The sequence below is a fragment of the Prionailurus bengalensis genome, chromosome B2 (assembly GCF_016509475.1).
Source record: "Prionailurus bengalensis isolate Pbe53 chromosome B2, Fcat_Pben_1.1_paternal_pri, whole genome shotgun sequence".
Lineage (NCBI taxonomy): Eukaryota > Metazoa > Chordata > Mammalia > Carnivora > Felidae > Prionailurus > Prionailurus bengalensis.
The window spans coordinates 58,334,964-58,355,167 of record NC_057349.1 but is presented as its reverse complement, the minus strand read 5'-3'; positions in this window follow the sequence as shown (position 1 = coordinate 58,355,167).

The following is a 20,204-nucleotide window of genomic DNA, read 5'->3' as shown; positions in this document are numbered from 1 at the left end:
TAAAAATTAAAAATAAATATGATTTTTTTCTTTTTCTGTATTCAAGAAAAAGAAAAGAAAGTAAAAAGAGAAAAAAGATTAAAAACAGAAAAATAAAGGAAATCATTTGAAAATTTGGAAAAGTGAATACACTGTAGTAGACTAAAATAAAATGATGGAAGTAAAATACAATTTGAAAAAATTTAAATAAAAGCAAAAAATATAGTAAAAAATTAAAGAAAATATTTTTAATAGAAATTTAAAGAAAAAAATGAAGTATTTTTTCTTTCTGAATTCAAGAAAAAGAAAAAATGAAAAAGAAAAAGAAAGAGAAAGGAAAAAAAGGGAATTGTTTGAAAACTTGAAAACCTGAATACACGGAAGTAGACTGAAATCAAATAATGGAAGTAAAAAAATTTAGAAAAAATTTACACAATATTAAAAAATATAGTAATAAAAATTAAAGAAAAAATATTTTTAATAAAATTGAAAATAAAAAGGAATTTTGTCTCTTTCTGTATTCAAAAGAAGTGTAAAAGAGAAAAAAAAAGAAAATTGAATAGATGGACCTGCTAACAGATTGAAGTAGGACTGAAATTATTTCGTTTTCCCCTAGAAGTCAGTCTGTGTAGCGCTTTATAGTCCATAAACTAAGCTGGTGGTGAGACTTGTGTTCTTGAAGAGCAACATTGGCCCAGTTGGGCGGGTCTCAGTGTAATGGCTCTGCTCTCCACTAGATGGCACTGCTAGCCTACAGGGGTGGATTGTTGCAGAGCTTGTAGGTGTGTATGCACATGCTCAGGAGCAGTGAATGTGGCACCAGCCAGCTACCCAGTCTGTTCTCCCGGATCAGCAATCGTGCACCCGTTCTCTGTCTTCAGCTTTCATTCACTCCCCACTTTTTCACTCTCCATGACCAGGCCCCAGGCAGTACCTCTCTCCCGAGTTTTATCTCAGATGTGGCTATTTTCCCTGGCCCCTTCCTTCTGAAGGACTGCAGCTTTGATCTGTTCCACCCCTCTACAGGAGGGTCTCAACAAGCAATGGCCGAATGAGCAATGGCCGAATGTCGGCTGCATCCAGGATCGCCTGCTGGACCCTGCTGCTGCCGGTGCCCTGAGACTGTGGCCAGGTGCCAGCCCGCCCCAGAAAAAGTTCACAAGATAGTGTAGCAGCAGCGTTTCAGAGATAATGGAAAATCACAACACACATCTGGCACCAGACTTCACCCTTAACGACCTTGTTCCAGCACCAGAGAATGTGGCCGTTTTCTGGGGTCTGCTGGGACCAGGTGGCTTCAACAGTCTCTACCAAATGTCCTTCCAGCAGTGGAACCACTTTTCCCTGTGCGGCCGGAGAATCTCCTGGCCCCCATTCTCTTCCTGGGGATTCACCCTTTCCACCAGAGCACTGCCAGGTATGGAGCTGCGGAGTTGCAGACTGTGCCCTCCCCTTGTTTACAGTCTTAATGGAATTTAAACCCTCTCCTTTCTCCTTTCTCCCTTTTTAGTTTAGTCCCTGAGTCTGTAGGGTTTCCAATTTTCCACTTTCTCTCCAGCTGCTTTTGGGGAGGGGTGCTTTCCCCTTATTCTTGCCCCCTCCCCAGTCTCAGTCCTCTCTCTGCCCGCAAAAGCGGCTCCTTACCTTCCGTGGCTTCTTGATCCCCACATTCACCTCTCCATGTCACATACCTGCTGAATTCTGTGGTTCAGGTTGTGCAGATTGTTGTGTTAATCCTCCAATCAGTTTTCTAGGTGTGTAGGATGGTTTAGTGTTCGTCTGGCTGTATTTCATGGATGTGAGACACACAAAAAACTTCCATGCTGTTCCATCATCTTGGCTCCTCCCCCCCCCAAATTAAGTCTTTTTAAACGCTTCAAAATCATTTTTAAATTAAATACATTCATAGGGGTTGAATCTGTCAGTTATTATATAAAAATAATAAATCACAATTAGAATTCAACTGCAATGGATATTCGTGTCCCTGTTGATTGAGTCTTTTGCCAACAGTCTCTAAAGTTCTTTGATTTTGATCTTCTATCAATAAAAATTTTTGTATATATATTTCTGAAATATGTATTATTTATAAATTATGTATATGGCTTCCTCCACTAATAAAACATACACACAAAATATTAATAAAAATGTAATATAGTCAATGAACACAAATTTTTTAATGTTATATTATTAGAAACCTAAAAATTTTGCTTATTTAAAAGTTATAATTAATGAGTACAATATAGTTAGATGTGCTGTCTTGCCTTTTTTTATTCTTGAATTTTGCCATAGGAACTTGAAAGTTAGCTTCTAATTTCACTGTGTTAAAATATTTCCTTTAAGGACTGACCAAGATGAAGAAGATACTATACAGTGGTACTTAGTTAAAAATGGATAAAGTATAACACCAGTTGTGCTTACTGAATCATTACACTTGCATTTCAACCACACCCGCTACATATGTAAGTCCTGTGGAAGGAAAGAGGAAGTACTACTGCTGGCCTGGTCTTCTGCTCTGTTTCCCTTTTTTACTATAGGTACTAGTGTGCCCTGGATGCTCCTGAAATCTGTGGTTCCTTAGTTAAAAGGTAACTCTCCTCCAGTGAAGTGATTTATTTTATTTTTTAATTCTTCTGAGACACTCCCACTGGTAAGATCTGACAATAGCTCTGGCAAGGCTAAACTCTCTTCTCCATCTGTCACTTACTATCCCCTCCTTGCTGCATTATGCATCCTAGCATTCTCCTTGAGCCCAAAGCCAAAGAGGAAACCCTCTTGAGAGAATCTCTTTAAAAATGGTCTGCAGTATTTCTTCCATTTCTTTGGATTCCACTACGATTGAAGCAGTATGACAAAGTAGTTAAGATATGGGGTCTGAAACCCAACTGCTGTATTCAAGTTGTGGCTCAGCCATCTATAGGCTCTATAACTTTGGGCTAATTGTGTCATTTTTCTGTGCTTCAGTTCCCCCAGACAACATGAGGACATATGTGGACATAGTTTTGGAAACAATTTCTGCTTTTGTGAGGTCATCAGGAAAAGTTGAAAGGTGATATTTAAGGAAAGATTTGAAAAAAGTGAGGGAGTATGGCATACAGAAATTTTGGGGAGATTTGTAAAGGTGAAGGGAACAGCATGTGTCAAATTCTTGAAGGAAAAGTATGTTTGGTCTGGCAAGAAACAGAAAAAGAGAAGAGTGTGTTTAGCATAGGAAAAGATTCTCAAGGATTAATTAGTTCAGAAAGAAAGTATGGAGGCAGATGATGACAGGCCAAGTATGCTATTACAAAGACTGTTTTAAACTCTGAAAGAGGATGGGGGCAATGAAGGACTCTGCATAGAAGCTGACTAGTTTTATTTTTTCCTGGGGTTTAGTTCCCCCTTTGCTCTACCACATGATATTCTAATTAAGTGGCTTAACCTGTCCTTTTTCCCCATGTAAGCTTCTTGGGTGCCAGAACCATTAATTATTTATCTTTGAATCTACAGAGCTTTGTATACTGTCAAGATTAGATTTTCCACAATTATGTGCTGGAAGAATGAATTACAAAGAAAGAGAAAAATTCAGTCTTGAATTAGTCAGCTGAGAGCAGTGAAAAGAGCTGTGTTACGAAATTCCATAGATTTGATATTTTTGTTCAGAAACACTGGCTTTGTGACCTTAGGGCAATTATATAATCATCAACTCATTCATCTTTTTTTACTTAATTCTGTGAACAAAACTATGGATCTCTTAAATTATCTGGGACTTGGTGTCCTTGTTTTTACAATGAGAGCTATACCTACCTGTGAAGTTCTATTCTCTCAAGATATCCAGTTCTAAATTAAGGGGATTGTGAGCCTCAAGGACTGTTTGTCTTAACTCACTCAAATGGGCCATTTCCCAGGTATGTTTTAATGAAATTGAAGACTGGAAACTGTCTCCCAACTATTAAAGCCTTAGGCCTATTGAGAAATCATTAGTTTTACAAAACGTTAAAATGCTTTGTCCCATTCAGTTTCACATTGCTAATGATCTTGAATCTACTTTTTCCCTTGATATTCTCATATTGTCTAATTCATAAAACTTAACAAAGCATATACTACACATAAACCTACATTACTCTTCTTTATAAAGACAATAGGGACGCATTAAAACATACACATTAATACAGATGCATAAAAGCAACTATATTAGTTACCATCAGACATGTTGTAATATGAATTCAGCCACTAATTATTGAAATATGCATTTAATAATTCATGTTTCATTAATAATGTAAAATAAAAATACAGCATATAAAGGAATATATGATGTATTTAGTGTGGCATTCTGGAGAATTATCTTGAGGCTACAGACTAATTTAAAATATTATTGTTCTTATCACATTCTGAGCTATTTCATGAAAACAGTCATATATTCTATTCATGACTTAGCTTTAACTTGGCTCCTCTAAAATATTCCTGCAGTATTTTTAATGCCTTGAGGGAGTAGGGTAGGATTTAAAATAAGACCATTTCTCTATAATCATTGCACATTATTATAGCATGTTGAAATAATAATAAAAGTTAGCATTGACGTATTTTATGTGGAGGGAAAAAATAATCTTGCAGCATATTTTCTGTTATTGCCCATTTTGAGGTAGAAAGTGTTTCTGTATTTTATTTTTTAATTTTAGCAATGGAAGACTAAACAAAGTCATTTATTTTACTTGGAAGATTTTCTACTATATACAGTCACTTGGAATGACAGGGTTTGGTGGTGTCTCTTGGGACTGCATGGCTCTTATTATGGTGACATCTCAAAGTAATGCCCACAATGTTGTCAACTGCATTATATACTGAAAAAAATTTTCCTATGGTCCAAAGGATTGCGGTCTTAACGGAATTTTCAAATTGCCATCCATGTTTGTTAATTAATCTATGTAATAGTCTATTTTTGAAAATATTATTATCCAGGTGACTATATTGCTTAAACATATTTGTATTTCATAACAGAAGAAGTCCTTTATTTTGATTATATATAATAACAATAACTATTTTGCATTACTTTTTGACCTTGGTCCTCATGAGATGTTTATTTTTCCTCATTCCTCTTGACAAATCCTATTCCATTTCTGATGTAATGGAGTCTCAAGGACCCACCTGTCACCAAGTGATCTTTGTTTTTTCTGATCACTCTTAACTATAGTCAGACACTTCCAGGGTACATGCTCTGATCTGGCTGCTCATAGAAATCTTGAAAAACTGCCAGCTGAAGCCAATATCTATCTTTAAGCCCCTTTCCAAATAATTTGTTTCTCTCTTTCTTTTTCCTTTGCTTTACCCCTCCAACACTTGATGATTCTGGGGTTTTTTGTTTGTTTGTTTTGTTTTGCTTTGCTTTTCAGGATTTTATTTTTTGGTAGTGAATCTATATCAATTGTGGAAGATATACTGCTTATACTTCAATTTTTTAATTTCTTTTTGATGATAAGATCTCATAAGGCAAAATGTGGCTCCTGAACCAGCTGCATTAGCATCAATTGGGAACTTTTTAGAAATGCAAATTTTCAGGTCTCATCTCAGACCTATTGACTCAGAAACACTGGCGTGAGACCCGAAAACTTTAACAAGCATGCCACATAATTCTAATTACATTAAAGTGTGAGAATCATAGTCATAAGGCTTTTGTGTCATCTAGGAATTTAAATTTCTTCTTCCATCTACAATGGATTTGGCCTTGATTTTTCCCTTCACATATGCCTTGATTTGAATTTGCTTTTCTGCTTCTGAGTCATGTTCTCACTCAAAATACTATAGTGTGTGACAAGCCTGGATTATTTGATACCAAATATTTGACAATAGTGTACTCTTTTCATTATTCTGTACTGCCAGTCAAGGTGATTTTAGTGTAGATGCTCTCCTAGGACCTTATATTAACTTTAATGGCACAGCTTAATCTCAGCCTATAGAGAGACATCTCTTATTTATGAACTCTCCCTTTAAATCCTCAGCCCCTCAAAAAACTCAAAGAACATCAGTTTCAAGTGTAATATATCTCTCAATCAGATTTACTGTATTCAGTGCCATCAGGAAAGTCATTGTGATTCCTCTTCTTTTTCAAAGGAAATAGTCACCTAGCTCTACCTACACCAGCTCTGCCAAGTTTTCCACAATTGGCGACTTATGATATTAATATACTAATATAGTTTTATTTATATATGTGTGAAAATGTATTTGCATCTCGTTTTAATTTCACATTGGCTATGTCATATAATCATATGTGTGAGACATATGATTTGCATTGTAAAATAAGCCAATACTATAAAATTATAAGCCATGCCATTTTGAGGATACTTCATTTTATATTCATCACATACTGATTTTTAAGACCCTTCCAAGAAACGTTCCCGCAAAAGTGGCCATTTGATAGAAGTAAACATGTCCAACTTGACCACTTCTTTCACTGTCACCTACTTTTCAGTAATAATTATTTGTAGTCTTATCTTTCTTCCTGTACCTTTAAAGATTCATGTACATCACTCTAATGAATTCATTTAATAAATGTAATGGTAGCCAACTATTATTTTCACTTTAAGTAGTTTATTTTAAAATGTTAACTGAGGGGTGCCTGGGTCGCTCAGTTGGTTAAACGTCCAACTCTTGGTTTAGGCTCAGGTTATTATCTCACGGTTCCTGATTTCAGTCCTGTGTTGGACTCTGCACTGAGCCTGCTTGGGTTTCTCTTTCTCCCTCTCTCTCTGCCCTTCCCCTGCTCATGCACTCTTTCAAAATAAATAAATAAACTTAAATAAAAAAACTCACCTGAACTTAATGCAATTATTTACATAGAGAGGTTACTTAAAACATAATTTTAAATGTTTTATCAAATCTGTTTTTGTAAAAAGGTCCTAATGACATATATCCTCCAAATCTTAAAATTTAGTAACAATAAATTAGGTATTTGTTTAACATAAAATCTGTTTTCAAGATAAGTATTACTGAATGATTATGCTTTGCTTAACAAATTAAAATAAAATTTATGAAGTAGGAAAATCAAAAGGAGGTATTTTTAGGAGCTCATCCAGCAAAATATACTTACAAGAATTTACTACAAGTAAATTACAAGTCCTTTGTAATTCTATTAGGCCTTCATTTATATGCAACATATAATCATATAGCCTAACCACGTTTGCCGGAAATGACCATTTGTTAATGATCAGTTCTTCAAGGTGTTTTTTTTTTTTAAGGACAACCTATTCATTTGAATGCAATATATGTGGAAGTCTGAATTACAATAGAAAAAGAAAACATTTAAAAATGAAAAAGAACATCTCAACAGATGTCTGCATCTCACATATTATAAACACATATAGTGTCCAAATAACCAGAGGTCTTTTCTCTTGGGAAATGTTTCTTAAATTATTTCATAGACAGGACAAATTGTTGCTTTGAGTCTGAATTATACATTATGTATAGTCATGTACTATAAAGGACTGATTTATAAGGAAATCTGGAAAATAACGAAAACTGATTTTTGCACACAAACTAATACCGATGGGTGTTGTCAGAAACAAAATTATCATTGTTATGTCTTATTCAATAAGTGGTACACTTTTTAATCAGCCTTAGAAATTCTCAGATAGGTATCAGGCTGAGGAGCTAAATGATAATAAAATATGTGCAGCTACTGACCTAATCAATTTCAAATGTCATTTTCAGAGAAATAAAAAGAGTTTGGGACTTGGCATGTTTTACTAAAATATGTGAGAGTTAAAATTATTGCTTCTACCTTTTTATTCATTGGGAAATTGCAGTCTCAAGTAAGTTTAAGTCTTAGCCTGCTATATATTATTTTTCTCTTACATAAAATGGACCAACAAATTTTGGAATTAATTTTAATGATTTTAAAATCATATGCACACCAAAATTTCCACTCAACATTGTGTTCTTACCCCCAAAAAACTACCACCCTGTATGTGAAATCAATTTCATTCAATTCAATTCATATTTTTAAAGGACTTATACATTAAAAGTCCATGTTCTTTATGCGGTGGGCTATACACAGACTAGAAAGATACTGGTAACCTTAATAATCTTTGCAAATTATTAGAAAGTAAGAGTGTGATGTTCACACAAATTAAAGCATTTAAAATTTTTTTTAATGTTTATTTTTGAGATTGAGAGAGAGAAAATGTGAGTGGGGGAAGAGCAGAGAGAGAGAGAGACAGAATCTGAAGCAGGCTCCAGGCTCTAAGCTGTCAGCACAGATCCCGTGGCGGGACTCAAACCCACAAACCGTGAGATCATGACCTGAGCCGAAGTAGGGTGCTTAACCACCAACTAAGCCACCCAGGTGCCCCCAAATTACGGCAATATAAAGTAGAATGTAATATCTATCATATAAGAGAAAAGAAGAGTGAAGACACTGCTCTGCCAGTTGGGAGAAGAAAGCACAATTTTATCTTCCAGGAATTTTTGATTTTAGTAGAAAAGCATAGCATTTGGCATATTGTAGCAAAGTAACGACTAATATTAGAAGTCTTAACTCTCGTTCATGATGGTATTCAAAAGGAAATATGTGGAGGCCTTCCCTCGTTATTCTGATTCAGTAATACTGGCTGGGCCTGGCAATCCCACATTTTTATTTATTTTTAAATTGTTTAACTTTATTTATTTTTGAGAGAGAGACAGCGTGTGAGCAGGGGAGGAGCAGAGAGAGAGGGAGACACAGAATGCGAAGCAGGCTCCAGGCTCCAAGCTGTCAGCACAGAGACTGACGCAGAACTCGGACTCACAAACTGAGATCATGACCTGAACCAAAGTCCGATGCTCAACCCGACTGAGCTACCCAGGCACCCCAGCAATCCCTCATTTTTAAAAACCACCTCAGGTGATTCAGATCAAGCAGCAAAGGTAACAATTTGAGATCATAGGGGTTGCCTTGGATTTTATACTATGAGACATTTATTCTCTGTTACTGAGGTTAGCACATCTTCAAGTAAGTTCTAATCCCCTATCATATTTCTCATTCTTTTGGTTAATTTAGCCAGAATCTGTTTCTGTTGTTTTCTAGGCTGTATAAATTATCTCTGAATCAATGCCTCTAGCTGCTTCTTAAGGTTATTTTTAGAAAAAGATCTAAATAGGGGACCTGGGTGACTCAGTCGTTAAGCATCTCACTTAGGCTCAGGTCATGATTTCAGAGTTCCTGAGTTCGAAGCCCACATCAGGTGAGCTCATGCCCTGCTTCTTTGGGTGAGCACGAGCCCCACTTTAGGTGTGCCCCACTTCTCTCTTTCTCTCTCTCTCTCTCCCTCTCTCGCTCTCTCTCTCTGCCCCTCCTCAGATTTTCTCTCTTTCTGCCCTCACTCACTTGCGCCCTCTCTCTTTCAAAAAAAAAAAAACAAAACAAAACACAAACAAACCTGTTTTTAAGAACTTAAATATTTTGTTAATGTGCATATGAATTCTTAGGAATTCTTTAAAAAGCTCATATATGTAATCTAATGATGAAATTAAATACTAAAGTCTTTTTCATTCTACTGTTTCTATACTTTCCTCAATGTATGTTTGTTCTCTAGTTTCGTTGTATGAAACTTGATTTTGGTTTTGAAAAGAAAAGAGAAATTATTTTTCTATATGCTTTATTCTGTCTCATATTTTTATTTAACTATCCATGTTTAGATTTACAAAAGAGTGTTTTCATCATTTTCACTTGGAAAATGATAGTAAAGCTCATTTGAAAAATGAGAAATAATTGGGGCACCTGGGTGGCTCAGTCAGTTAAGCATCTGGCTATTGATTTCAGTTCAGGTCATGATCCTGTGGCTCATGAGATCCAGCCCCCCAAATGGCTCTGTGCTGACAGCACAGAGCCTGCTTGGGATTCTCTCCCTCTCCCTCTCTCTCCCCTTCTCTCTCTCTCTCTCTCTCTCTCTCTCTCTCTCTCTCTCTCATGTGCACAATTCCTCTCTCTCTCTCAAAATAAATAAATAAATTTTACAAAAATAAGAAAGAAATAATTCATGTATTTTTGAAAAATGCAGTAATTCTGCAAAATAATGATTTTTCATCATTTGGTGTCTGCAATTGTACGTAAGTTTCTATCTTCAAGACCTAGAGCAGAATTTAGCACTGTTTTTAGTCAAACAAATGTTTCATGAATTATTGTTTTTAGTGTTCTCAGTTTGGTTTGCAAGATTAGTTTGTATACCCATTTGAATATAATCAAGGCACAAAATGTTATACTCTTTTTTATTTTTTTTTTCAACGTTTATTTATTTTTGGGACAGAGAGAGACAGCATGAACGGGGGAGGGGCAGAGAGAGAGGGAGACACAGAATCAGAAACAGGCTCCAGGCTCTGAGCCATCAGCCCAGAGCCTGACGCGGGGCTCGAACTCGCGGATCGCGAGATCGTGACCTGGCTGAGGTCAGACGCTTAACCAACTGCGCCACCCAGGCGCCCCCAAAATGTTATACTCTTAATTGAAGACAAAATGTTAACTATACATAATCCCTTCCCTCAGGACTCTTATAGATAGAGAGAAATAAACTTTGTTACCATAAAGTATGATTAAAAAAATATCACATGACCCATTAAGCTAAATTATTTGTTTTTTTGTTAAATATGTGTTGTGACACTCTCAATGCCAAGCGTTACTTGTCTTTATATCATAGGCTTTGGTGATTTTATATACACATTGTGTGTGTGTGTGTGTGTGTGCGTGTTTTCTCCTCTGTCACCCTGAATGTGAGCCTCAGGGTACTGTGACCTCAGAGTAGTGACCTTATGTCACTTATTGATCATTGTATGCTTAACACCAAAAACATAAAAAGGAGTCAGTAAATATCTGTTAGGTGAATGAACAAGATGCCTTTTCTCCAGGCCTGTTTTATGAAAGGCTGAGCTTCCTACAGATGTAATTTGTAAGAAAACACTTACTCATGCCTCCTATGAAAGTGACACTATATGTGTGTGTGTGTGTGTGTGTGTGTGTGTGTGTGGGTGTGTGTGTGTGTGTAGCAGTATATATGTTATATACCATATGCACTCTTAAATGTATATATTATATATCTATATACATACATGTATTATATGTCTATGTATATACATATATATGTAATATAAATTAATAGAGTCTGATCCATATTTATTACACAGTATCTTTTTTAAATTGATGCTTGGTATATGGAAGATATTTAATAATTAAAATGCCTACAATTTTTTACCCAGCAGTTTTTCTCAATAACTCAGTCATTTAATTTTGCTGCATATAAATTAGAAGTGAATTGGGAACATGGGCTTTTGACTATAAAGCATGATATAGAATTAAGATCTGTAATTCTTAATGTTAATATTTGTAGTTAATAGGTATCGGATCTTTACAAAGAGCTACGTTAATGAAGTCACAGACACATTATATAACTATTACAACATTATATAGTAATTTTATATATTAGGAGGCTTGGAGACTTTAGGAGATATCCAAGGTCACAAACTGTGTGGTGCCAAGGTGAGATTCTACCAGTCCTTTGAGACTCTACTGTTGGTAGAATTGCATATACCTTTTACTACTTCTGTAAGTGTGGAGATAGGCCAGTGACGTCTGTGATGGAAGATATGTTCTGGAAGTCTTGTCATATAATCTTTACACCTACAGCTAGGTGGGGCTAAATCCTAGTGGAGGGCAGTTGCATGTTATCTTGTAAGACCTTGATCTCTGTGTCATCCTGGCTTCTTCTTCAATCCTAGTGCATTCCAGGGGGATTCTGGCACTCCTGCTCTTATATTTAAGTCCTGGTCTTGCTCCTCAGTTTTTACATCTCTCCAGCTTCAGGAGATGAGAGCTTCTTTTTTTTTAAGGTGATTATTTTTATTTTTTTTCCAATATATGAAATTTATTGTCAAATTGGTTTCCATACAACACCCAGTGCTCATCCTGAAAGGTGCCCTCCTCAATACCCATCACCCACCATCCCACCCTCCCACCCCCCATCAACCCTCAGTTTGTTCTCAGTTTTTAAGAGTCTCTTATGCTTTGGCTCTCTCCCATTCTAACCACTTTTTTTTTCCTTCCCCTTCCCCATGGGTTTCTGTTAAGTTTCTCAGGATCCACATAAGAGTGAAAACATATGATATCTGTCTTTCTCTGTATGGCTTATTTCACTTAGCAGAACAGTCTCCAGTTCCATCCACGTTGCTACAAAGGGCCATATTTCGTTCTTTCTCATTGCCATGTAGTACTCCACTGTGTATATAAACCACAATTTCTTTATCCATTCATCAGTTGATGGACATTTCGGCTCTTTCCACAATTTGGCTATTGTTGAGAGTGCTGCTATAAACATTGGGGTACAAGTGCCCCTATGCATCAATACTCCTGTATCCCTTGGGTAAATTCCTAGCAGTGCTACTGCTGGGTCATAGGGTAGGTCTATTTTTAATTTTTTGAGGAACTTCCACACTGTTTTCCAGAGTGGCAGCACCAATTTGCATTCCCACCAACAGTGCAAGAGGGTTCCCGTTTCTCCACATCCTCGCCAGCATCTATAGTCTCCTGATTTGCTCATTTTGGCCACTCTGACTGGCATGAGGTGATATCTGAGTGTGGTTTTGATTTGTGTTTCCCTGATGAGAAGCGATATTGAGAATCTTTTCATGTGCCTGTTGGCCATCCGGATGTCTTCTTTAGAGAAGTGTCTATTCATGTTTTCTGCCCATTTCTTCACTGGGTTATTTGTTTTTCGGGTGTGGAGTTTGGTGAGCTCTTTATAGATTTTGGATACTAGCCCTTTGTCCGATATGTCATTTGCAAATATATTTTCCCATTCCATTGGTTGCCTTTTAGTTTGTTGGTTGTTTCCTTTGCTGTGCAGAAGCTTTTTATCTTCATAAGGTCCCAGTAATTCATTTTTGATTTTAATTCCCTTGCCTTTGGGGATGTGTCGAGTAAGAGATTGCTACGGCTGAGGTCAGAGAGGTCTTTTCCTGCTTTCTCCTCTAAGGTTTTGATGATTTCCTGTCTCCCATTCAGGTCCTTTATCCATTTTGAGTTTATTTTTGTGAATGGTGTGAAAAAGTGGTCTAGTTTCAACCTTCTGCATGTTGCTGTCCAGTTCTCCCAGCACCATTTGTTAAAGAGGCTGTCTTTTTTCCATTGGATGTTCTTTCCTGCTTTGTCAAAGATGAGTTGGCCATACATTTGTGGGTCTAGTTCTGGGGTTTCTATTCTATTCCATTGGTCTATGCGTCTGTTTTTGTGCCAATACCATGCTGTCTTCATGATGACAGCTTTGTAGTAGAGGCTAAAGTCTGGGATTGTGATGTCTCCTGCTTTGGTCTTCTTCAGAATTACTTTGGCTATTCGGGGCCTTTTGTGGTTACATATGAATTTTAGGATTGCTTGTTCTAGTTTGAAGAAGAATGCTGGTGCAATTTTGATTGGGATTGCATTGAATGTGTAGATAGCTTTGGGTAGTATTGACATTTTGACAATATTTATTCTTCCAATCCATGAGCACAGAATGTTTTTCCATTTCTTTTTATCTTCTTCACTTTCCTTTATAAGCTTTCTATAGTTTTCTGCATACAGATCTTTGACATCTTTGGTTAGATTTATGCCTGGGTATTTTATGCTTCTTGGTGCAATTGTGAATGGGATCAGTTTCTTTATTTGTCTTTCTGTTGTTTCATTGTTAGTGTATAAGAATGCAACTGGTTTCTGTACATTGATTTTGTATCCTACAACTTTGCTGAATTCATGTATCTGTTCTAGCAGACTTTTGGTGGAGTCTATCGGATTTTCCATGTATAGTATCATGTCAACGGCAAAAAGCGAAAGCTTGACTTCATCTTTGCCAATTTTGATGCTTTTGATTTCCTTTTGTTGTCTGATTGCTGATGCTAGACCTTCCAACACTATGTCAAACAACAGCAGTGAGAGTGGGCATCCCTGTCGTGTTCCTGATCTCAGGGAAAAAGCTCTCAGTTTTTCCCCATTGAGGATGATGTTAGCTGTGGGCTTTTCATAAACGACTTTTATGATCTTTAAGTATGTTCCTTCTATCCCGACTTTCTCAAGGGTTTTTATTAAGAAAGGGTGCCGAATTTTGTCAAAGGCCCTTTCTGCATCGATTGACGTGATAATATGGTTCTTATCTTTTCTTTTATTAATGTGATGTATCACGTTGATTGATTTGCGAATGTTGAACCAGACCTGTATCCCAGGAATGAATCCCACTTGATCATGATGAATAATTCTTTTTATATGCTGTTAAATTCGATTTGCTAGTATCTTATTGAGAATTTTTGCATCCATATTCATCAGGGATATTGGCCTGTAGTTCTCTTTTTTTGCTGGGTCTCTGTCTGGTTTAGGAATCAAAGTAATACTGGCTTCATAGAATGAGTCTGGAAGTTTTCGTTCCTTTTCTATTTCTTGGAATATCTTGAGAAGGGTAGGTATTATCTCTGCTTTAAACGTCTGGTAGAACTCCCCTAGGAAGCCATCTGGTCCTGGACTCTTATTTGTTGGGAGATTTTTGATAACTGATTCAATTTCTTCGCTGAATATGGGTCTGTTCAATACTTCTATTTCCTCCTGATTGAGTTTGGGAAGAGTGTGGGTGTTAGGAATTTGTCCATTTCTTCCAGGTTGTCCAATTTGTTGGCATATAATTTTTCATAGTATTCCATGATAATCGCTTGTATGTCTGAGGGATTGGTTTTAATAATTCCATTTTCATTCATGATTTTATCTATTTGGGTCATCTCCCTTTTCTTTTTGAGAAGCCTGGCTAGAGGTTTGTCAATTTTGTTTATTTTTTCAAAAAACGACTCTTGGTTTCGTTGATCTCCTCTACAGTTTTTTTAGATTCTATATTGTTTATTTCTGCTCTGACCTTTATTATTTCTCTTCTTCTGCTGGGTTTAGGCTGCCTTTGCTGTTCTGCTTCTGTTTCCTTTATGTGTGCTGGTAGATTTTGTATTTGGGATTTTTCTTGTTTCTTGAGATAGGCCTGGATTGCAATGTATTTTCCTCTCAGGACTGCCTTCGCTGCGTCCCAAAGCGTTTGGATTGTTGTATTTTCATTTTCGTTTGTTTCCATATATTTTTTAATTTCTTCTCTAATTGCCTGGTTGACCCACTCATTCATTGGTAGGGTGTTCTTTAACCTCCATGCTTTTGGAGGTTTTCCAGACTTTTTCCTGTGGTTGATTTCAAGCTTCATAGCACTGTGGTCTGAAAGTATGCATGGTATAATTTCAATTCTTGTATACTTATGAAGGGCTGTTTTGTGACCCAGTATATGATCTATCTTGTAGAATGTTCCATGTGCACTCGAGAAGACAGTATATTCTGTTGCTTTGGGATGCAGAGTTCTAAATATATCTGTCAAGTCCATCTGATCCAATGTCTCATTCAGGGCCCTTGTTTCTTTATTGACCGTGTGTCTAGATGATCTATCCATTTCTGTAAGTGGAGTGTTAAAGTCCTCTGCAATTACCACATTCTTATCAATAAGGTTGCTTATGTGTATGAGTAATTGTTTTATATATTTGGGGGCTCCGGTATTTGGCGTATAGACATTTATAATTGTTAGCTCTTCCTGATGGATAGACCCTGTAATTATTATATAATGCCTTTCTTCATCTCTTGTTACAGCCTTTAATTTAAAGTCTAGTTTGTCTGATATAAGTATGGCTAATCCACCTTTCTTTTGGCTTCCAGTAGCATGATAAATAGCTTTCCATCCCCTCACTCTCAATCTAAAGGTGTCCTCAGATCTAAAATGTGTTTCTTGTAGACAGCAAATAGATGGGTCCTGTTTTTTTTATCCATTCTGCTACCCTATGTCTTTTGGTTGGTGCATTTAATCCATTTACATTCAGTGTTATTATAGAAAGATACAAGTTTAGAGTCATTGTGATGTCTGTATGTTTTATGCTTGTAACGATGTCTCTGGTACTTTGTCTCACAGGATCCCTCTTAGGATCTCTTTTAGGGCTGCTTTAGTGGTGACAAATTCCTTCAGTTTTTGTTTGTTTGGGAAGACCTTTATCTCTCCTTCTATTCTAAATGACAGACTTGCTGGATAAAGGATTCTCGGCTGCATATTTTTTCTGTTCAATACATTGAAGATCTCGTGCCAATCCTTTCTGGCCTGCCAAGTTTCAAAAGAGAGATCAGTCACGAGTCTTATAGGTCTCCCTTAATATGTGAGGGCACGTTTATCCCTAGCTGCTTTCAGAATTTTCTCTTTTTCCTTGTATTTTGCCAGTTTCACTATGATATGTCATGCAGAAGATCGATTCAAGTTATGTCTGAAGGGAGTTCTCTGTGCCTCTTGTATTTCAATGCCTTTTTCCTTCCCCAGTTCAGGGAAGTTCTCAGCTATTATTTCTTCAAGTACCCCTTCAGCACTTTTCCCTCTCTCTTCCTCCTCTGGGATACCAATTATGCGTATATTATTTCTTTTTAGTGTATCACTTAGTTCTCTAATTTTCCCCTCATACTCTGGAATTTCTTATCTCTCTTTTTCTCAGCTTCCTCTTTTTCCATAACTTTATCTTCTAGTTCATCTGTTCTCTCCTCTGCCTCTTCAATCCGAGCCATCGTCTTTTCCATTTTATTTTGCATCTCATTTAAAGCGTTTTTCAGCTCCTCGTGACTGTTCCTTAGTCCCTTGATCTCTGTAGCAAGAGATTCTCTGCTGTCCTCTATACTGTTTTCAAGCCCAGCAATAATTTTATGACTATTATTCTAAATTCACTTTCTGTTATATTATTTAAATCCTTTTTGATCAGCTCATTAGCTGTTGTTATTTCCTGGAGATTCTTCTGAGGGGAATTCTTCCTTTTGGTCATTTTGGATAGTCCCTGGAGTGGTGAGGACCTGCAGGGCACCTCCCCTGTGCTGTGGTGTATAACTGGAGTTGGTGGGTGGAGCCGCAGTCAGACCTGATGTCTGCCCCCAGCCCATCACTGGGGCCACAGTCAGACTGGTGTGTGCCTTCTCTTCCCCTCTCCTAGGGGCGGGATTCACTGTGGGGTGGCGTGGCCCATCTGGGCTACTTGCACACTTCCAGGCTTGTGGTGCTGGGGATCTGGCGTATTATCTGGGGTGGGTAGGCAAGGTGCACGGGGGCAGAAGGGGCAGGCTTAGCTCGCTTCTCCTTAGGTGATCCACTTCAGGAGGGGCCCTGTGGCAGCGGGAGGGAGTCAGACCCGCTGCCGGAGGGGTGTCTCTGCAGAAGCACAGTGTTGGGTGTTTGTGAGGAGCGAGCAAGTTCCCTGGCAGGAACTGGTTCCCTTTGGGATTTTGGCTGGGGGATGGGCGAGGTAGATGGCGCTGACTAGTGCCTTTGTTCCCCAACAAACTGAGCTCTGTCGTCCTGGGGCTCAGCAACTCTCCCTCCCTTTGTCCTCCAGCCTTCCCACTTTCTGAGCAGAGCTGTTAACTTATGACCTCCCAGATGCTAAGTCGTGCTTGCTGTCGGAACACAGTCCGTCAGTCCCCTCTGCTTTTGCCAGCCAGACTCCGGGACTCTGCTTGGCCGTTGGGCCGCCCCTCCGCCCCGGCTCCCTCCTGCCAGTCCGTGTAGCGCGCACCACCTCTCCGCCCTTCCTACCCTCTTCCGTGGGCCTCTCGTCTGCGCTTGGCTCCGAAGACTCTGTTCTGCTAGTCTTCTGGTGGTTTTCTGGGTTATTTAGGCAGGTGTAGGTGGAATCTAAGTGATCAGCAGGACGTGCGGTGAGCCCAGCGTCCTCCTATGCCACCATCTTTCTCAAACTCTCCAGAGCTTCTTTATAAGATTCCAAAGAGGTTTCCTCACTCTTACTTTAAAAAAAAAAAGTGTTATTATTTGTTATTATTCACCCTAATCTTTTTCTCAGTGTATCAGTGACACTTAGCAAGAGCCACTTAATTCCATATTCTGATGATTCCTACTTCCACTGAACCTCCTAAGTGCCTGCATTTGCCAGTATATTCCCTTCTGCCATTTATTCCAATGAAGTTCCCAACTAGTATAATGCTTTAGTACTAACATTACTATACCATGCTGTATGCCATCCACACTATAGCTACAGCCACTGACTGAGTTCTCTTTCCCGGCTGACTCTCAGACAAGCCAGCTCCAAAAGGCCATTTTGCAGTTCATGTGGTAAACCACTCCTGGCTCCGAATCTTTTACATAGGATTTCCTGGGAGACTTTTTATAGAGAGGAAATTTTTATATAGACTTTGTTGCGAAATACTCAGGGAACAATATCTGTTCGGGAGTGAAGGAAAGAGAAATGGACAGAGACAATTTTAGCAATGCTGTGGTTGTAACAGAGATTTTAGACAGTCCCACAGGAAGTGCTTAAGCTGAGTTACCCCTTCAGAGATGTCTCTGATCAAGGCCAATGAGCTTGGTCTTTGTACCTTTGTATAAACAGGTAATTGATTGTAGGCTATCCTTAGGCTTGGAGAGAGTGACATAAAATTGGGCAAAGCAGCTCCCTTAAGTCAAGGATAAATCCTAGGAAAGGAGTCAGCTATGGATTGTCAACTGCCAGTACTCTAGGCAGCAGGAGTTAAGAGAACTTCAGATATGAAGAGGAGTCTGAGTGGTGAACCACAGAACCCACAACAGCCTGTGGCGTTGACTAGTAAAGAAAGTAAACATTAGCTAAGCAGTCTATACTTTGAATAATAGAATTTGAGATGCTAAATCGGCCAGCTATAAGATGTGATTAGGAAACAACAACAAAATACAAACAGACCAAAAAAAAAAAAAAACTGCTTTGAGCCTCTGTGCAAAGCAAGCAGCCCCTCACTCCTTTTGAGAACAATAATTCTAAAAGAAAGATTGATTGAGATCAATGTATAGAGTTGTTGAATCATTATATTATACCCTTATAACCAAAATAATACTTTATGTTAATTATACTTCAGTAAAAAAAGATTGAGTGAGAAGAATGTATTTAAGTAAGTATACAGAAGTTTTAAAATCAGAGAAACCTTCAAACATGTTCCTTTATTTAATATGTGAATGAAAGAATTCATATGAATATACTTTGAATAATGTTTTAGCAGCATAATTATTCATTTAAGAACAGTTTTAGAAAATATAAAATCACCATAATTTGCAGGCAGTGAAAAATTTATATAAATGTATTTATATTTACATAAATGTGTTACTGAGTAGTTTTAAAATTCCAGTCAAAGAAAACTTGGCCCAAAATGTATGTTTCAGCAAATGTTTTATATGTGTGTGTGTGTGTGTGTGTGTGTGTGTGTATAGCATATATATGTTTTATATTTATGTTTTTATATGTTTTACATATATACACATATGTGTATATATGTATATTTTATGTACATATATATACATATATGTATGTATGTATCTATTTTGCTGTTTCTGAATAAGGAGTAAAAGTGGAAACAAGAGCTAATTTCATATTTAAGCAATGGTTATTTCTGAAGATATATCTAGTTTAATATATGATAATATCTTGAAGAGAGAAGTGTTCATCAGTTATGTCATTATTATAAGCACTAGTTTTTCTCACTTGCCTCTGAAGGCCTCATTCATCCAACTAATCACATTTGTAGAGAGTCTCCTTCCTGCCAAGTTCTAGTTTCTGGGGATTCAAAAATTATATGGACACAGTATTTCCCACATGCTCAAATTCACATAGAGGAGATAGAGTTATAATTTAAAAAAATAATACCACACAAATGGCATAAAAGAAATATGAATGGATGTGGAGACCCAAGGATGGAGTAGCCATTATTTTCTACATTACTGAAGGAACAAAAATCTTAATGAAGTTTAGTCTTCCCTTTGAGGGATAAATAGGAATTTGCCAAACAAAATATTGAAGTTAATTCTATATATCACATGCTTATAAAATGGTGGTATTTCCTTTGTAGTTGGAATTCTTGGTATTCTTGTGGAAAGATGTGAACAGGCTCAAAAAGAGACTGGAGTTTTGGTCTCAGAATAGGGAGGACACTTTATTCAAAATTATAGAATTTAGATTTTTTCCTATTAATGGTAGTAGTCAACAGGGTCTTTTTCAGGAGCTGAGTAACTTGGTTGTGTTTAATTTTTAGGAAGGTAATTTTGGCTATTTTGAAGTAGGAATGAATATGGTCAGACACACAGATTATTAAGAAAGTAGATACCATAACTGAGGCTAACTCTAATAGCCCAATAAAAGGTAGTAGTAGGCAACTAGAAAGAACAATTTAAAAAATAAAAAAAAAA